This window comes from Gorilla gorilla, chromosome 4, assembly GCF_029281585.2.
Source record: "Gorilla gorilla gorilla isolate KB3781 chromosome 4, NHGRI_mGorGor1-v2.1_pri, whole genome shotgun sequence".
Classification (NCBI taxonomy): domain Eukaryota; kingdom Metazoa; phylum Chordata; class Mammalia; order Primates; family Hominidae; genus Gorilla; species Gorilla gorilla.
In genome coordinates, this window is record NC_073228.2 from 102,910,864 (window position 1) to 102,930,400 (window position 19,537).

Below are 19,537 nucleotides of genomic sequence, written 5' to 3' on the forward strand. Positions count from 1 at the left end.
AGACAACCTACAGATTAGGAGAAAAATTTTGCAATCTATCCATCTGACAAAGGTCTAATATCCAGAATCTACAAGAAAGTTCAACAAATTTACAAGAAAATAACAAACAACCCCATTAAAAAGTGGGCAAAGGACATGCACAGACACTTCTCAAAATAAGACATTTATACAGCCAACAAACATACGAAAAAAAGCCCAACATCACTGATAATTAGGGAAATGCAAATCAAAACCACAATGAGATACTATCTCATGCCAATCAGAATGGCAATTATTAAAAAGTCAAGAAACAACAAATGCTGGTGAGGCCGTGGAGAAATAGGAACACTTTTACACTGTTGGTGGGAATGTAAATTAGTTCAACCATTGTAGAAAACAGTGTGGTCTTCTTCGAAGACCTGGAACCAGAAATGCCATTTGACCCAGAAATCCCATTACTGGGTATATATCCAAAGGAATATAAATCATTCTATTAAAAAGATACATGCAAATGTATGTTCATTGCAACACTATTTGCAATAGAAAAAATTGAATCAACTCAAATGCCTATCAATGATAGACTGGATAAAGAAAATGTACATATACACCATGGAATACTATGCAGCCATGAAAAAGAAAAAGATCATGTCCTTTGCAGGGACATGGATGGAGCTGGAAGCCATTATCCTCCGCAAACTAACACAGGAACAGAAAACCAAACACCACATTTTCTAACTTGTAAGTGGGAGCTCAACAATTAGAACACATGGACACAAGGAGGGGAACAACACACACCAGGGCCTGTCAGGCATGGGGGCCAGCGGGAGGGAGAGCATCAGGATAATTAACTAAGTATACAGGGCTTAATATTTAGGTGATGGGTTGATAGGTGCAGCAAACCACCATGGCACAGGTTTACCTATGTAACAAACTTGCACATCCTGCACATGTATCCCAGAACTTTAAATGAAAGAAGGCAGGCAGGCCGGCAGGCAGGCAGGCCGGCCAAGCCACATGTTGTGAAGAATAGTGAATACCCCTAGTTGGTTATTTCACCATCCAGCATCTATTCATGTTCCTCTGGGTAACAGTGCCCTGATGCTACCTCTCCCTCCCTCTCAGCACATAGGCTCCAGGTGAGCCTCCACATTTAGCTTAGGGTTGACAATCAACATGTCACATTACCCTGGGATGTACTGATTGGTTCAGTGATGGGCACATGATTCAATTAGAGACAAAGAAACATTTCTAGGAACACTGAGACAAAGGTTCTTGCCTTTTTGCATGGGATTTGAAAACCAGACCACAGAAACCAGAAAAATCTTGGAAAGATTTCTAGGATTATAAATTTAAAAACAAAAAAAGTAACATTCCTGCTGGTCATGAGGAGAGAGCCATCCTGGGGTCAAAGTCAACCAAGACAATGTGAACATGAGAGATAGAAAGAAAGCCCCCAGTTCCAGCGGTCATGGATTCAGCCTCCAGATGCAGCTGGCCTGTGTATCTGTTGGTCAGTGTTACTTTGAAACACAGCTTACAGAAAATAAAATAGAACCACAGGAATTTTTCTCTATATTATATAATCTTGTATTTTCTCTACTGTCACCAGAACCTATTACTATATCTCTTCCCTTTTTCTTCACTCATCTGTGAATCACAATCATCTTTATTTTCTGTGAGTCTATTCATTCTACCCCTTTTCAAATGTACTTATGATGCAGAATTGTCTTGTTTGCGGGCCTGTCTCCCTTCTGAAATACGAGTTCCCCCAGGAAAGGGATTATGCCTCATTAATTTCATATCCACCAGCCTACATAGCTTAATTTACAGAACATAGTAAGTGCTCACACTAATTTTGGGGACAGTGTGCAGTGTTGTGGAGAGAAATTTGAAGCAAGCACACCTAGGTTCAAACTAGCTACTTGTCTAAATTACAAAACATCTTAACACTGCAGGGTCCTCATGTAAAAAATGGGCATAATAATGTATCTTCCATCATTGCTGTGAAAATTAAATAATGTTTGAAATATCTCTATATGGTGCCTAGCTCACAGAAAGTCCCCAATAATTATTAGTTTTTGCAACCCCATTCCCAAAAAAAATTGTATAAGTTGATAATTCAAGGAAGAGATAATGAGAATATGATAAAAGACTGTTATAAGCAAAAAGACCAAATTTAGGAGATAATGTGAATGTAAAAACAACAATTTTGGGCAAAGGACTAAATAGAATGAAAAACACAGATAATTAAATGTAATCTAGAAAAGATTTGAGGACTCAGAGATGCCAGTGACAATTTCATCATCATGTGGAAAATAAGCACAGACCATGTTATCAGGTTGTTAAAAAATTCTTCTCTAAGGTTGTAATGATATAACTAGCAGTAGTAATGGTAAACCGTAATTTAACTGCTGTGAACTTCTTAATTAGTCAGAGGCTAATTCTCTGTTAGGGCCTCCATCAGCCATTCCAGTAATTAATTGCCCAAATTAGTTGTAATCATTGAGCTCATTGATAAACAATTTCATGATAACACGGAGCACAGGGCAACAAGAACGAAAATGAAACTGCTAAATATCCAAACTAAGTGTATTAGTCCATTTTCACACTGCTATAAATAAATAACTGAGACTGGGTAATTTATAAAGGAAAGAGGTTTGGCCAGGTGTGGTAGCTCACGTTTGTAATCCCAGAACTTTGGGAGGCCAAGGCAGGCGGATCACTTGAGGTCAGGAGTTCAAGACAAGCCTGACCGACATGGTGAAACCTCATCTCTGCTAAAAATTCAAAAATTAGCTGGGCATGGTGGTGCACACCTGTAGTCCCCAGGAGGCTGAGGAAGGAGATTCATTCAAATTCGGGAGGCAGAGGTTGCAGGGGACTGAGATCACACCACTGCACTCCAGCCTGGGCTACAGAGCAAGACTCAGTCTCCAAAAATAAATAAATAAATAAGGAAAGAGGTTTGTTTAATTGACTCACAGTTCCACATGGCCAGGGAGGTCTCAGGAACTTAAAATCATGATGGAAGGTGAAGGGGAAGCAAGGACCTTCTCCACCTTATGGCAGGAGAGAGAAGTGCAAGCAGAGAAGTGCCGGATGCTTATAAAACCATCAGATCTAGTGAGAACTCACTCATTATCACCACAACAGCATGGGGGGAACCACCTCCATCATCCAATCACCTCCCTCCCTTGACATGTGGGAATTACAAGATGAGATTCAGGTGGGGACACAGAGTGACACCATAGCACTAAGATCGAGCTACCCAGTAGAAATTACCTTAGTACTGCTTAGTTGATACTATTCTCTCACTAACTACTTGAGGTCTCAAGTCTTCCTGTGAAATTTCCAATGAACCCTTATAATGAGGTTTGCTGACTGGAAACATCAAAAATAAGTCTAAATATCAAAGTGAAGTGTAGGGTGAAACATCTGTTCAGTGCATAGACAATGCGGATCAATGTGTGAGCTATCTTAGCCCATTAATTTCTTTTTTATTATTAGAAAAAAGTTAAATTTAACTATGACAATGCATTTCCACTGAGGATGCGAGCAGTGCCAATAAGGGCCAATGAGATCATTTATAGATTAGCTATAGTATTAACCACATCTCTATTCAATCAACATAAATACATATACACGATTTAGACAGAGTGTAGCATCTTGGCTATGGAACTCTTGACGAATGGGTATTTATGGATGGCTAACATTTCTTGAAAATTAACTTCATACTTGTACACAGCCAAACTCTTTTATCTTAATTTTATTAGAATCATTTCCAAAATAAATCACTTACTTGCCTGACTCTTTCAATGAAGAATATTAATAACTCCAGTTTATCATTATAATGATTATTAAAGCCTTCATTTTCATAATCATGAGATTTAATAGTAAGTCAGTGACCACTGAAACCAATCACCTTCTAAATGCTTAAGTCACCTGATTGACAACCTGCCAAGATGCCATCTCCCTGAACCTATACCCATTTACTTAGGACAGCTCACTTATTTCTTTGGCTGCCTATTAATTTTTTCAGTTTTGTGAATTTCTTGTGTATATTAAATCAAAATCAGTACCTTTATACTGGTTACCTTTTGGTTATAGTGCTAACGTTCGGGGCCATTCAAATTTAAACCCTTTTCCAATTAGAGTTCTTCAAATATCTGAAAATAATTATCATGGTACACAAAGTCTTCTCTTTTTCTTCATTTCTCATTCACTTCATGAATCATTATTGTCTACTTTGTGCTGGACCCTACTCTAGATGTTGGCAATATATGTAGTATTAAATAAGACCAATAAGTTTCTGCCCTCATCAAACTTACTGGTGTAGAAGATAATAGACAAGAAAATAAATAAGCAAACAAGATCATTACAGATCACAGGAAGTATCAAGAAGACACTAACTAAATAGGCTTCTGCTCTGGAAAGTTACTGGGAGACACTGAGTGCATAGGGAAGCCTCCCTATCCGAGCAGAGACCTGAAAGTTAAAGCTCCACCCAGAAGAAAAGCCAAGAGAAAAGCCCTTTAGACAGAAAAAACAGTAAATTAATTCACTGTCAGAGAAGGAAACTCTCAAAATCATCAAGGAATATGAAGGAGGCAGCTGTGGCTGGAGAAGTAAGGGTGGGAGGGGTAAAGGGCCTGAGATAAGGGGGAGAGGGAGGCAGTACCTGATCATGTAGGGACTTGGTAGAAGCCTTCCATTCCCTTCTTTCATGCACGTCCGTGTGATGAGACCACCAAACAGGCTTTGTGTGAGCAACAAGGCTGTTTATTTCACCTGGGTGCAGGCGGGCTGAGTCCGAAAAGAGAGTCAGCGAAGTGAGATAGGGGTGGGGAAGTTTTATAGGATTTGGATAGGTAAAGGAAAATTACAGTCAAAGGGGGGTTGTTCTCTGGCGGGCAGGTGTGGGGGTCACAAGGTGCTCAGTAGGGGAGCTTTTGAGCCAGGATGAGCCAGGAGAAGGAATTTCACAAGATAATGTCATCAGTTAAGGCAGGAACAGGCCATTTTCACTTCTTTTGTGGTGGAATGTCATCAATTAAGGCAGGAACTGGCCATCTGGATGTGTACCTGCAGGTCACAGGGGATATGATGGCTTAGCTTGGGCTCAGAGGTCTGACACCTTCCAAATGCAATGGCAAGTGACAAACATGAGAGCAATAAATCTGAGGTACATTTCTGAAAATCACTCTGGCTTCCTGAACCTTACAAATTCCTGTAACCATTTCTCACAGGAATGATTGCTTCTCTAATCCTGCTCTAGGTATTCTACATTCTCCTCCAGAAGGGAGTCTGTAAATGAAGGCAGAGCTTTCCATGTGATCTGATCATTCAAAGTTAGGTGAAAATAATTACCTCAACTCCTTTAATGTTCTCCTCCTTTACTTAATACAACTCAAGATTAAGATTTCCTTCGGGGTATTCCAGGGATAGAAACCAAATAAGCTTATCAGAATCTAAAGTAAATAAACCGTGTTTGAGGGCGTAAAGGCAGCAATTCTCAGTCTTGCCTGCCCATTGGAAATATCTGGGGACCTTCTAAAAACCCCTAGTGTGCAGACAACATCCCAGACCAATTAAATCAGAATCTCTGAGGGTGTTCTTTTTCAGATCCCAAGATGATGTTATTATGCACTCAAAGGACAAACACCACGAGAGAGTGGCTAGCACTGTGCTCCCCAAACTTTAATATATAGACAAATCATCCGAGGATCTTGTTAAAAACATATCCTGATTCAGTAGGTCTGGGGTAGGCCCTAAGAATCTGAATTCTTAAATAGCTTCCAGGTGATACCCTTGCTACTCGTTCAAGAACTAAACTTTGAGTAGCAAAGGGCTTAGCCCAGAGGTTCTCACAACATGCACCAGAATCACCTGGTGGCAGGGAGTGGGGGAGAGGCAGTTGTTAAAACACAGGTTGCTGGGCCCCATCCTCAGAGATTCTGATCCAGTAGATCTGAGATGAGGCCTGAGAATTTTCACCTCTAACAAATTCTTAGGTGATGCTGATGCTGTTGGACCAGGGACCACACTGAAATCCACTGGACTAGTTGATTAGCAAAAACCACGTGAACTGTAGGCTTTCAAGTTTGGAGCACAGACTTTATAATTTTAACTTCCATTACCCAGGATGCTTTTCACCTATTTTCATTCTTCCCTGAATTCCATTTGGGCACACTGTTATTGTACATTCTCCTGAGGAAAATGCTAGCTAAAAGGAGTTTTATTTGGGGAAGGAGAAATGTGACAATAATAGGCCAGCAAATGTGCTTTGGATGAGGAAAGGGAAATGTATCTGAAACACTGAAGCTTCCCCTGATATGTCTTATCACTAAAAGCAGCTTAGGCTAAATTTTGAATTGTCTCTTTCTCATAAATTTTAGCTATAGTGTGCAAACAGTTTTCCCATTTAACAAAAACTTTAATGTTCTGCATTATGTTTTCATTGTGTGTCTGCCTCTCTGATTTCTTGTTTGCTTTGTTCCAGTGCATCTTTGTGTCTCTTTCTTGTGAACATGCTGCATAATGCAAACTAATAAAAATATATGCCTCCAAAGTGTGGAGAGTTGAGTGCCACAAATAGAAAATAAAGTGAATTGTTCTTCCAACATAAGTGTTTCTCAGGAAGCATTTTTTTTTCTGAAGAATATTTTTCCCTCAGGCTGATTTGCATACCAGGAAAGTGACATATATACTTCATCTGTTATATATATTTCCAAGGTGACATCACTTATTGTTTTCTTTGTATTATGGTAGGACAATTATTTAAATTGTTCTATTAATAAAATGTGTTTTAAGTAATGAACCAAGGCATCTCTATTTTCCCTATATAAATGTTTATTTACTCAATAAATAAGTTTTTGTTCATGTCTAGGACTTCAAAATAATATGTGATAAAATATCTATAAAGTAGATATTTTTGAAACTACCACACTTAGCAATTTTCTGTGCATCAGTTAAGAATTCATATGGTTATGATATAATCAAAACCTTTTTTAAAAACCCTAAAACAATTATGATACAATTCACCTCAAAATAGCATAGAATCTTATAGCTCTAAATTGTGGTATGACAATGGTAGCAGCAAACTTGTCAAATCAGATGAGAGAGTGCATGATTAGAAAGCTCCAAGTGTTCTATCAATCACTTATTATTTCCAGAAAAAAAGGGACAATAATAGAAGATATACTGAGACAACATAACAGGATTTTTTTCTCCTATTTAATTTAAAATGTCAAATTACTTTTTAAAACCCTCTCAATTAGAAATGTACTCTGAAGGATAGCCAAAAAAAGTCCCTTTGAGCTGTATTTTATTGTTATTTTTAAGAAAATAGAAACCAAAGTTTTGGCTTGAAGACTTACCTAGAGTAAATCTATTCTGGCAGAAACCCAAACAGATACTAGAAGTTTCATATCAGAAAATGGGATTTGATTGACATCTCATTTGAAATCCATCGTGATAGTTTAAGAAAATCATTGAGTTAACAGAGAGTGCCTTGCAAAAACAGTACAGAAAAACCAAGGAACATTCCGAGACTCAGATTCCATGAGATAAATGTTAGAAAGGTAAATTTTGGGCAATGAGTTCAAGATACATGGCTTCATTATTTCTTTATTGACTCACTGGGATTACCCAGTATTGACCAGCAGCAGGAGTCATAGCTGGAAATGCATTCCCAAAGTCACTAGGTTATGAGTATTGCAGGTGCATGCGATCTGTTTGTTTGTTTTTAAGTGAGTTTGTATTTGCGGGCAGCCCTTGGGGACAATTAGAATTTTGGCAGCTGAGAAGGCAAAATGACTAACAGGCCCTGCAGCCAAAATAGCTTTACATAGAAATTCTTATTAAAGCCAATACTAAGTATACACAATTTCGTCTATGACTAAGATCCTAGAGATGGAAGAAACTAAAATTAAATTATTGGTTAGAATGACATTGCTATAAAAGAACATGGCAGTTGGCCCCCCGAAAAAAACCCCAAAAGTAATTATAAATGTAAGGTATCCTGACTGGGAGAAAATGCTACTTAGAGTTCCACAGAGGTCCTTTAGAACCCAGTATCATTCAACATTTTTATTAAAAGCTGTGAGTGGAGATGTTAATACTAATCAAACTTATAAATGGTTAGAATTACAGTGTTTTAGAAAATTAAGATTAAAGTCGAATATGAGCATGAAAAGTTTGAGAAATGGGTGAAAAATGATAAAATGCAACGTTCAATAAAGGAAAAATGTGAAGTGGTTTACACAGAAAATGGTGAGTACTACAAAACACTAACAAGAACAAAACACCGAAAAGTATGAGAAAAACGAAAGGTATCAATAATGTGTCACTAACACAAAAATGCTATATTTTATTCTTCATTTAAAATAGTATTTAATACATTGAGTGAATTTCATTTGCATCGCTTTGCTTTAGGACAAGTGAAATTTGAAGTTCATTGTGGCAGAATTATGTAATAACAGATAGTCCAATTACATCATTCAGAAGAGAATAGAGGAATTAATAAAAGGTTAAGAAAGAAATACCTTCATGGCAAAAGTCATAGAAAGTTAGGCCGGGTGCGGTGGCTCACGCCTGTAATCCCAGCACTTTGGGAGTCCGAGGCGGACAGATCACGAGGTCAGGAGATCAAGACCATCCTGACTAACACGGTGAAACCCCGTCTCTACTAAAAATACAAAAAATTAGCCGGGCGTGGTGGCGGGCGCCTGTAGTCCCAGCTACTCGGGAGGCTGAGGCAGGAGAATGGCGTGAACCTCAGAGGCGGAGCTGGCAGTGAGCCGAGATCATGCCATTGCACCCCAGCCTGGGCAACAGAGCTAGACTCCATCTCAAAAAAAAAAGAAAAGAAAGAAAGCTGATAGTCCAGAAAAAGAAAAGGCAGCAAAGGGGAAATTGTAGAACTCTTGAGTAATATATAAATAGAAAGTAGTAGTAAGTGTAATGGTTAAAAGACTTTTTAGAGCTATACATATGGGTTTGCATCTAATATGGTTTGGCTCTGTGGCCCCACCCAAATCTCATTTTGTACCTCCCATAATTGCCACATGTTGTGGGAGGGACCTGGTGGGAGATGATTGACTCAATCATGGGGGCGGGTCTTTCCTGTACTGTTCTCGTGATAGTGAAAGGGTCTCACAAGATCTGATGGTTTTAAAAGCAGTAGTTTCTCTGCACAAGCTCTCTCTCTTTGCCTGCTACCATCCACGTAGGATGTGACTTGCTCCTCCTTGCCTTCTGCCATGACTGTGAGGCCTCCCCAACCATGTGGAACTGTAAGTCCAATAAACCTCTTTCTTTTGTGAATTGCCCAGTCTTGGGTATATTTTTATCAGCATTGTGAAAACTGACTAATATATATCCTACCTCTTCAACTTCTTACCATGCACAAAAAAATAAAGACATGATTTAGTAAGTTTCCTCAATTCTCTAAATTTCCTCATCTGTAGAATATAGAAAATGAAGGTATCTAGGATTGGACAATTGTTGTGAGAATTAAGTGTGATGATACATTTAGTGCAGAGTTTGCATTGGTTTCTGGGTCTCATTTCCTTCATTAATTAATCAAATTTAGTTAAAATGATGCTTTTCTAAAGTCGAAGAGAGGCAATGCTAGAGTAGATCCCAAATATGAGTGTTTTGTTTGTTTGTTGTTTATTTTTGTTTTTAATTTTCTTTCCAGAAAAACCAAGGGAAGGAGATCACCAAATATAGATTATTTTAAGACCAAGTTATCCTTTCCCTCAAAATAAAGGGAATGTTCTAACTCAGGTTGCCAAATTTGCAGACAAAGCTTGTTTATGATATTTTACCTTTCAGGAGTGCCTTTTGTCCTTGGAATATGGATTACTCTTACTCTTTCTATCTTCTGTGCCTTAAATTAAACTTCTCAACACATTCTTTCCTACCTAAACCCTGTATATTCTCATCTTTTCTCATTCCAAGATACATATAATCTGCAGTCTACTTTTTTTCCAGCCTCTTCCCTTAAAGGTCCACATTTCTTATCACTTCTCTGACCACTTTGATCAAACTTTGGCTTTCCTGGATGTCATATGAAATATGAGATATTCTATGAGGGTTGTTGAGAGGACTTTGGGAGAAATCTAGACCAAGAACCTGTAATGTTATAACTAAACACACCATTCCACGTATTTTATTGTATGTAGTTATCAAAAATATTTTCATGTAACTTTAAGAGAATTTACTAAAGAAAGGTATAATTTTCCTAATTTAATGTACATCTAAGTGTCTAAAAGGGAGAGAACACATCATATATGTAGATAGGTGTGAATATGAAGTCAATCATGGTAAGCGCCTTGCAGTCTTTCATGATTCATGAAGCCTATCACTGAGATACAGGATATCTGGTGGCAGGTGAAGGCTCCAATTTTGTTGAAATAGATTGTTTAGTAATGTGAAGGCTGTTAAAAATGAAACTATTTATATAATAAAAAGAAAATAATTCATTGCCTACATCTGTCTGCTGAAATTTAATAAAAATTGGTTATTCAAATGACATATTTTTACATGCAATGTGAGAATTCAGGGATGGATGCAACAAACACAAAGAAATAATGGAGAAATTCTCACTAGGAGTTCGAACAAATCTTAAATTTAGTAAGTCCAAAAGTAAACTCGTGCTTTTCCCCTGACAATGTTTAACTTCATCTTAGCCCTGTGCTCTCACTTGCTTGTGTTCAAATAAATGGGGAACCACAAAGAACCATCCCGCCCTTTAATATTCCAAGATAACCCATCTCTACCTTCCTTAATGACTCAGTTAAGAGCCCTCTCAACTCCTTCTCACCACTCTCAGAAGATAACCTGGTGACATCTTGCCTATCTGCCCTTCATGCAAGGCCTCTTTTCTTATCTTTGAGATCATCCTAGTTAATGAACTATCTCCCTATTACAACAGACTTTATAAAACCACCCCCTTAATTGTCTGGTGCATTTTGTCTAGAAAAACCTATTTCAACTCTTAGTTGATGGCAATTCCAATTTTTTTTCTTTTTTTTCTTTTTTTTTTTTTTTTGAGAGAGGGTCTTATTCTGTCTCCCAGGCTGGAGTGCAGTGGCACAGTCACAGCTCACTGCAGGCTCAACCTCCCTGGGCTCAGGTGATCCTCCCACCTCAGCTGCCCAAGTAGCTAGGAACACAGGTACACACCACCATGCCCACCTAATTTTTGTTTTTTGTGGGTTTGGTTTTTTTTTGTAGAGATGGGGTTTCACCATGTTGCAGAGGCTGGCCTTGAACTTCTGGCTCCACCTTGGCCTCCCAAAGTGCTAGGATTACAGGTATGAGCCATAGTGCCCAGTGGCAATTCCATCTTGATGGCAGCTCAAGCCAAAACCCTGGAAGTCATTCTTGACTCCTCTTTTTCTCAAGCATCCCCATCCAATCTACCAAGGAATCCTTTTAGTTTTAACCTCAAAATACATCCGGAATCCTATCACTTCTAACCAATTCCATTGCTAACCCTATGGTTTGAGCCATTACCATCTCTTGCATAGATTATTTTAAAAACCACCCCACAGGCCTCTCAGCTTCCACTATTGCCTGGCTATAGTATATTCTCAACAAAATTACATGAATGAACTAAAATTCAGATCATGGCATTTATCTGCTCAAAATTCTCCAAAGGTTACCAACTTCAGTCAGAGTTCTTACAATGGCTTAGAAGTTCTCTATGTTGTGGTTTCTCCATGACCTCTCTGAACTCATCACCTACGAGTCTCACTTGAATCTGACAAAACTAGCCTCTTTTCTCTGTCTTGAATAGCCAAGCATGCTTCCACCGCAGAATCTTTGCACTGGCTATTTCCTCTGACTTAAATTCCCTTTTTTCAGATAGCTACATGGATCACTCTATCACCTCTTTCAAGTGTTTGCTCAAATGTCACTTTCTCAGTGAAGGCCATTCTAACCACCCTTTCAAAACTTGCACATACAAACTGGCATTCTGCATCCCGTTATCATGTCCTATTTTTCCCAAAGCACTTTACACCTTTTAATATATTATAGAATATCCTCATGTCTATGATTATTGCCTATCTCCTCCTCTAGGAGGGAGAAGAATTTTTATGTTTTATTCATTAATGCATATCTCAGTTCCTCTTTTCTGTTTCATTGCTATATCCCTAGTGCCTAAAAGAGTGTCTGACACATAGTAGGTAGTTCACTAAACATCTGTTGAAAGATTGATTAGCCAAACAACTAACTGATTGGTTGAATGAATGAATAAATGAATATAATAATACTATCTGTTTAAAGTAATAATAAGTGCTGCAGCTGCAGCTGTGCACTGATAATCTGAATTATTTCCCATTCTGATTGTATTCAACTTTTTCTCAATACCCCTAGTTCTCTTTCCAGGCTCTGAATGTGGTAAGAAACCATTAGTATTGCTGTGTTTCTAGTACCATGGACACCACACATGCATTACCATAATCACACAGCCCTACACAGGAAAATAGTGAGGAAATGGCATAAGCTAAGCTGTGAAGCAGACAAGAATATGTCCATCAGATAATTCTGATTGTGAATTCATTAAAAACTAGAAGACTCCAATGACATCAGTTGGAGTGTATATCAAAATTATACTCTCAAGATCAAGCCATAGGCTGCTAGGCATTTAATCAAGCCAAGAATATTCATTCTTGACAAGTACTATATAAACTGGCAGAATGTAAATTGAGGAAATAAGAGACTCTTTAGCCCTCTCTTTTATTGAAAAGAGATTCTTGATTGGTCTAGGAGGGGACCACAGGATTAATTTAAAATTTGTAACAATAATTCTTAAGGCCTTTCTTTTAACTAGTTCATTTTCAATTTCCCTATTAATTACACTGACTTGATTTATCATTGCCTCAAAACTTTTATGACGAATCTCTGTGCATTTTAACATTAGAACTCTCCAGTAAATAATATAGAACAAAGAAGTCTAGTGGAAACAACTGTACTTTAGAATCAAAAAGACAAAGTTCAAACCCAGTACTAACCATTTATTGTGTATCTTTAGGAGGTTATTTTTAATTGTGGTAGGAACATTTAACATAAGATCTACTCTCTTGACAAATTTATAACTGTACAGTTTGTTAATTATAGGTACAATGTTGTACAGCAGATTTCTCGAACTTATTTGTCTTGCTCAACTGAAACGTTGTACCCGTTTGACTAGCAACTCTCCATTTCTCCCTCCCCCTGCCCCTGGCATCCAACTTTCCACTTTGATTCTATGTATTTGACTATTTTAGACATTTCATGTAAGTGGAATCATGCAGTATATGTCCTTCTGTGACAAATTTATTTCACTTAGTATAATTTTCTAGAGGTTCATCCATGCTATCACATCTTGTAGAATTTCCTAGTTTTTTAAGTCTCAGTAACATTTCACTTTACTTATACACTACATTTTCTTTATCCATTCATCCATCAATAAACATTTAGCTGTTTTCACATCTTGGCTATTCTGAATAGCACAGCAATGAACATAGAGATGATAATATCTCTTCAAGACCCAGATTTCAGTTCTTTTAGGTGGAAACCCAGTAGTGAGATTGCTGAATCATATGCAGTCCTATTTTTAATTTTTGAGCAATCTTCATACCATTTTTGATAGCAGCTGCACCATTTTGCATTCCCACCAATAGTGTGCAAGGGTTTCAATTGCTGCAAATCCTAGCCAATATCTTGTCTTTTTTTTTAATAACAGCCATTTTAACAAGTGTGAGGTGATATCTCATTTCTCTGATGATTAGTAATGTTGAGCATTTTTCACACACCTATTGGCTATTTATATGTCTTCTTTAAAAAAATATCTATTCAAGTCTTAAGCCCATTTTTTTGATAAGATTATTAGGACTGATTTTGCTATTGAAGTGTAGTTCCTTATATATTTTGAAGATTAACTCCTTATCAGATATATAGCTTGCAAATATTTTCTTCAATAGCACAGTTTGCCTTTTCACTTTGTTGACTGTTTTCTTTGCTGTGCAGAAGCTTTTTAGTTCAATGTAGTTCCACTTGTCTGTTTTTGCTTTCATTGTCCATGTTTTTGGTGTCAGATCTGTGAAATCATTGCCAAGACCAATCAGTAGTATAGAGCTTTTTCCCTATTTTTTCTTCTAGTAGTTTTACAGTTTCATTTCTTATGTTTACATCTTTAATTCACTTTGAGATGATTTTTGTGTATGTTGTGAGATAATAGTTCAATTTCTAACTTCCCATGTAGATATCCATTTTTCCCAATTCCATTTGTTGAAGATACCATTCTTTTTCCATTGTGTATTCTTGGCACCCTTGTCAAAGATAAGTTGACTGTATATTTGTTGATTTATTCCTAGGCTCTCCATTCTACTCCATTAGTATATATGTCTATTTTCATGTCAGTACCGTATTGTTTTAATTATTGTTGCTTTGTAATATATTTTATATTTATGTATTATATGATATATACACTAACATTTATATATTGCAATATATTGGACAGGTTTTAAAATCTTTCAACCTAAATTTTTTCATCTATAAGAACAATAATCTGTGCTTCAGAGAGAGGTTATGAGGATACACTTAGATCTCCAGGAACCAGACACCAAGTGGATTTAAATTAAATAGATTTAAATTAAATAAATGCCTCTTCGGTTCCTTATTTCCGGGCAGTTTGGAAACAATAAAAAAAACTCCTTCATTCAAATGCCAATTGGAATTAAAGGACTCTGCCTTAGATTGCTAAAAAGTCTTCTGGGTATGGTACTTTCTGCCATAGTTTTTTCCTATTCCTTGAACACTCCAAAATTGTTTTCACCTTGAGACATTGACCTCTACCTTGAATGCTTTTCCCCATTTTACTACATAACTATCTTGTACTCAGGCCTTAGCATGGGATCTCAGAAATTTATTTCCATTAACGGTGGCTCTTTCTCCCCCTTTTACTCTCTATCATAACACCCTGTTCCTTAAGCTCTATAGCATTATTGAATATTGACTTGTTTGCCTGCTTATATTTCCTTTTTTTATTTTTATTTTTTTTGACAGAGTCTCACTCTGTTGCCCAGGCTGGAGTGCAATGGCACCATCTCGGCTCACTGCAACCTCCACCTACGGGGTTCAAGAGATTCTCCTGCCTCAGACTCCCAAGTAGCTGGGATTACAAGCATGCACCACCACGCCTGGCTAATTTTTGTATTTTTAATAGAGATGGGGTTTCACTATGTTGGACAGAGTGGTTTTGAACTCCTGACCTCAAGTGATCCACCCGCCTCAGCCTCCCAAAGTGCTGGGATTACAGGCGTGAGCCACCTCACCGGGTTGCCTGCTTTTATTTCCACCACCAGAATGTACATTCATGGGAGCCTTGTTGAATTGTTTACAGCAGTATCCCCAGGACTTAGATTGCCAGGACCATTAGTCAGTGCTCAAAAACATTACTTAATGAAAGAAATTTAAAAATTTCTATTTGAGGATGAGTGAGCATCAGATTCTTTTTTGACAGGGAGCAAGTATGCTGGATGCTGACTGCTTACCAGGGGATGTAGGGGCAAGAAGCCCCATCCTCTCTGCTAGTCCCTACCCCCCAGGGCCAGGGGAAAAGGAAACTTCATCTATTTCACATAGAAGTCTGCACCAGTCATGCATTCCTCACATTCTTCATTGATGGACAGACCCAGCTGGGACAGCTGAAGAGCGCATTAACAACTCGATAGCAAGAGTCCAAACCTTAGAGAATCCCTTCCTCCTCCCAAGTTATCCTCTTCTTTTGAAACCAGCCCCACTCCTAATTCAGCCGGATTTCTGTCACATAAATTTCTGACAAACATGCGCTATTTTTATTCCTGAGTTCATTCTCAGGCTTGAGTTTAATCTTGCTTCTGGAGCAAACCCTACCTGAGCCTTCTCATGTGGCTCAGACAATTTGAAATGATAAGACAATGAAATACAAGAAGATAAGAAAAAAAAAATTTAATATGTTTGTACTTGTAATTATTTGACCACTGATTTCTTGGTCCTATTATTTTTTCAATTTTGTTAAGTTGTGTTAAAACATATCTCCTTGGAAATTTTGCTAGTATTGGTAAGGTATAAATACCTATTATCTGTATATTAAAATATGCAGGGTTTTATAAAATGTAAACTCTTAATTAGGAGTATTGGCTATAAGAATCAAGAGTATTCAATTTCCCATATGTCTTAGATTTCATGGTACTTTAAGGATTGCTGCATATTCCATTCTGTCGTGTTTTTATAATATTCTTGCCATTGTATATACAGGTGAGTGCGGGAATACAGATTTTGCCTATGAAAGAAACTATGAATTATTGCAATAGGTCCAAATTGGTTCTCATATGGGCACCTTCAGTTATTTACTTCACTGAAATGGTTCTTTTCTAACTTCATGGAGTTCATTTTTATAAAGCAAATGTAATGGAGAAATATGGATATCTTTGGGATGTATAAACTGCCTCTTTAGACTTAAGATCTAGAAAAGACTGTATATGTGTGTGTTCGTATATCTGGGTGTGTCTACATGATTGCAACTGGAATAATTGGCAGATACAATGAAAAAAAGTCCAGTCCTTGCTGTTTTATGTTCTACTATTTTAAACTGTGCTGAATGGCTAAAATGTTTTCACTTTGGGTTTTTTTTTTTCCCTAAAAAAAATGAGACTTATTAGAAAAAAAAAAAACTAAGCACTGGAAAGGGAGAGAGGCCAAGGAAAGAGGGGTGTGTGTGTGTGTCTGTGTGTGTGTGTGTGTGTGTGTGTGTTTGTGTGTGTGTCTGTGTATAAAAGGAAAGCATGGTGAAGGAGCCCCTTCCAGCCCTTATTCCATGAATACAAAGAAGGAAAGATGCTGGAGCCATTTTTTCCTGGCCAGCCTGACAGAAAAGGAACCACTAAGCTGAAGGTACATGGAGGATAGGGGTCAGGTCTGTTTTATTCACTGTTGTATAATCAGTGCCCAATTACAGTGCTTAACAGCCGGGAAACATTTGTTGAAGAATGAAGGAATGAAGAGAGGGAGAGGAGAAGAGGGAGGGAGAGCTTCTACATGCCAGCCCATGATGGAAAGATGAAGAGAGAAAGTTCTTCATGAGAAGAGCTTTTCTAATACTAAGTGGACCAAAAATAAACCTTTTATCCTGCTACTTCTTTATAAATATTGACTTTACTAATTTAATGTGTATGCATGTGCCTTTTTCTTGTGCACATACGTAGGAATACTTTAGAACTGCAGGATTTCTCTTGAAAATCAGGCTTGCATTACTGATAGAATATAATAGTGTTCATCTTCTACAGGATATCCCTTTTTTTTCTTTTACTTTTCTTTGTTCATTGGGCTTGTGGTTAGACATTTTATTTTTTAAATTTGCAATTTACTAGAATTCCTTTCCTTAACTATCACATGAGCCAATCGTTCAAGACAACTGTCCTGTATCTTTGTTTGAGGGTGGGGAGGAAGCAAAGCAAATTCTCACCCTTTTAAAAGTACAAGTAGGTCTTAGATCTTCTGTTTTCACTCTATTTAAACACTGATCCTATAAAACAAAACAGAATTGTATGAACTTCAATGTTTAATTAAACAAACATTTATTAAATCACATCTAGAAAGCAACATTTTCTTCTAATATTATTTTATAAGTATTCTTTTTTTTTTCTTGAGATAGAGTCTCATTGTATTGACCAGGCTGGCCTCAAACTCCTGGTCTCAAGGGATCCTCCTGCCTCAGCCTCCAAAGTAGTTGGAACTGCAGGCTCATGTAGCCAAATGTAGCCCATTTGATATTCTGTTCCTTGCCAATAACACTATTAGTGCTACTAATATTTAAAATAGAGTAATTTATTAACAATAATAATTCTCAAACATTATGAGTAAACAAAGGAATTATTAAGTTAGGCATCAATCTGAAAATAATTTAGAGAATAATTTTTTAAAAAACATGCAAGAAAAGTAAAAAAAGGAAAACTAGAAAATGGATTCATGTGCTTCTTGATAATTAAGATAACTTCCACAATTGCAAATGAAAAAATACTTAGGAACATCAGGAGTAAGCAAGCTATGATCTTGACAACTGAAGGGTTAGATGTACACGTTAGCTGAATGTTCTAAAAGCTCAAGTGCTATCACCTTTTAGTGAATATTCAGAAGATGGTGCATATACATGTTGTATCAGCAAAAAGTTTCTTTATAGTCAATAGAAAAATGCTAAGTCAACTTTACTGAAAGGGGACTTTTTGTCCCTTCTCTATTCCCAACTTTGTTCTATTTTGCTTGATGTGACGAAAAAGAAAGATCAAGGCCAGGCGTGGTGGCTCATGCCTGAATCCCAGCAGTTTGGGAGACCAAGGCCAGTGGATCACCTGAGGTCAGGAGTTCGAGACCAGTCTGACCAACATGGTGAAGCCCTGTCTCTACTAAATACAAAAAATTAGCCGGGCGTGGTGGTGCATGCCTGTAGTCCCCGCTACTTGGGAGGCTGAGGCAGGAGAATCGCTTGAACCCAGGAGGCGGAGGTTGCAGTGAGCTGAGATTGTGCCATTGCACTCCAGCCTAGGCAACAAGAGAGAAACTCTGTCTCAAAAAAAAAAAAAAAAAAAAAGAAAGAAAAATCTAAATGAGGTAAGGTGGCAATGTTGTAAAGGATTGAGCAAGATTTTTTAACAATGGGGAGAAGAAACAAGCCATGTCCTTTTACCAATGAAACATCCAAGGTTTATTTAGAAATGTAAATGTTTTAGCATATTTGAATGAGGCAATGGGAGTGTTGAGATTGATACAACTGAAAGCAACAGAATACTGTATAACATTTTGACTATAGTTACTAACAAAGTATTCTATTCTTGAAATTCACTGAGAGTAGATGTTAATTGTACTCACCACAAAAAAAGATAAGTATGTGAAGTAATGCATATGTTAATTAGCTTGATCCAGTCATTCTACAATGTATACATATTTCAAAACACTATGTTGTATACCATAACTATATATAGTTTTATTTGCCAATTAAAATATAACTTCTGTTTTCAGAGACAGGGTCTCACTTTGTTGCCCAGGCTGGAGTGCAGTGACCAGACCACAGCTCTCTGTAACCTGAAATTCCTGGGCCCAAGTCATCTTCCTACTTCAGCTTCCCAAGTAGCTAGGACTACAGGCGTGTGCCACCATGTCTCCTAATTTTTTAAAATTTTGTAGTAACAAGGTCTTGCTATGTTCCCCAGGTTCATCTCTAACTCCTGGACTCAAGTGATCCTCCAGCCTTGGCCTCCCAAAGCACTGGGATTACAGGTGTGAGCCATCATACTGAGCCTAAAATATAACTTAAAAAAAAATGAAAGCAACAGAATTAGACAAGCTCACAATATTTTGCCACCACTATTGTTTAAGGAAACTTTTTTTCCCAAAAAAGTATCCCAAAAGGATACTTAAGAATCCTCTTTAATAGATAACTTTTAAAAGTGTGCATTGTATGAAAGCCAAGCCATTCTAAAATTCTGTTGTTGAAATTGAAGCAAGAGATTTGTAATTTAAAAGTTAG

At 37.4% G+C, this 19,537-nt stretch overlaps 1 long non-coding RNA gene across 1 annotated transcript in view; it reads right to left on the reverse strand.

Moving 5' to 3' along the window:
- Window positions 1-5,014, reverse strand: part of LOC134758442 (uncharacterized) — a 431,048-nt gene extending 426,034 nt beyond the window's left edge. Inside the window, exon 1 of the long non-coding RNA XR_010133636.1 lies at window positions 4,658-5,014. This is a non-coding gene — a long non-coding RNA (uncharacterized lncRNA). The remainder of the gene's footprint in view (window positions 1-4,657) is intronic.
- Between the last annotated feature and the right edge of the window lie 14,523 nt (window positions 5,015-19,537).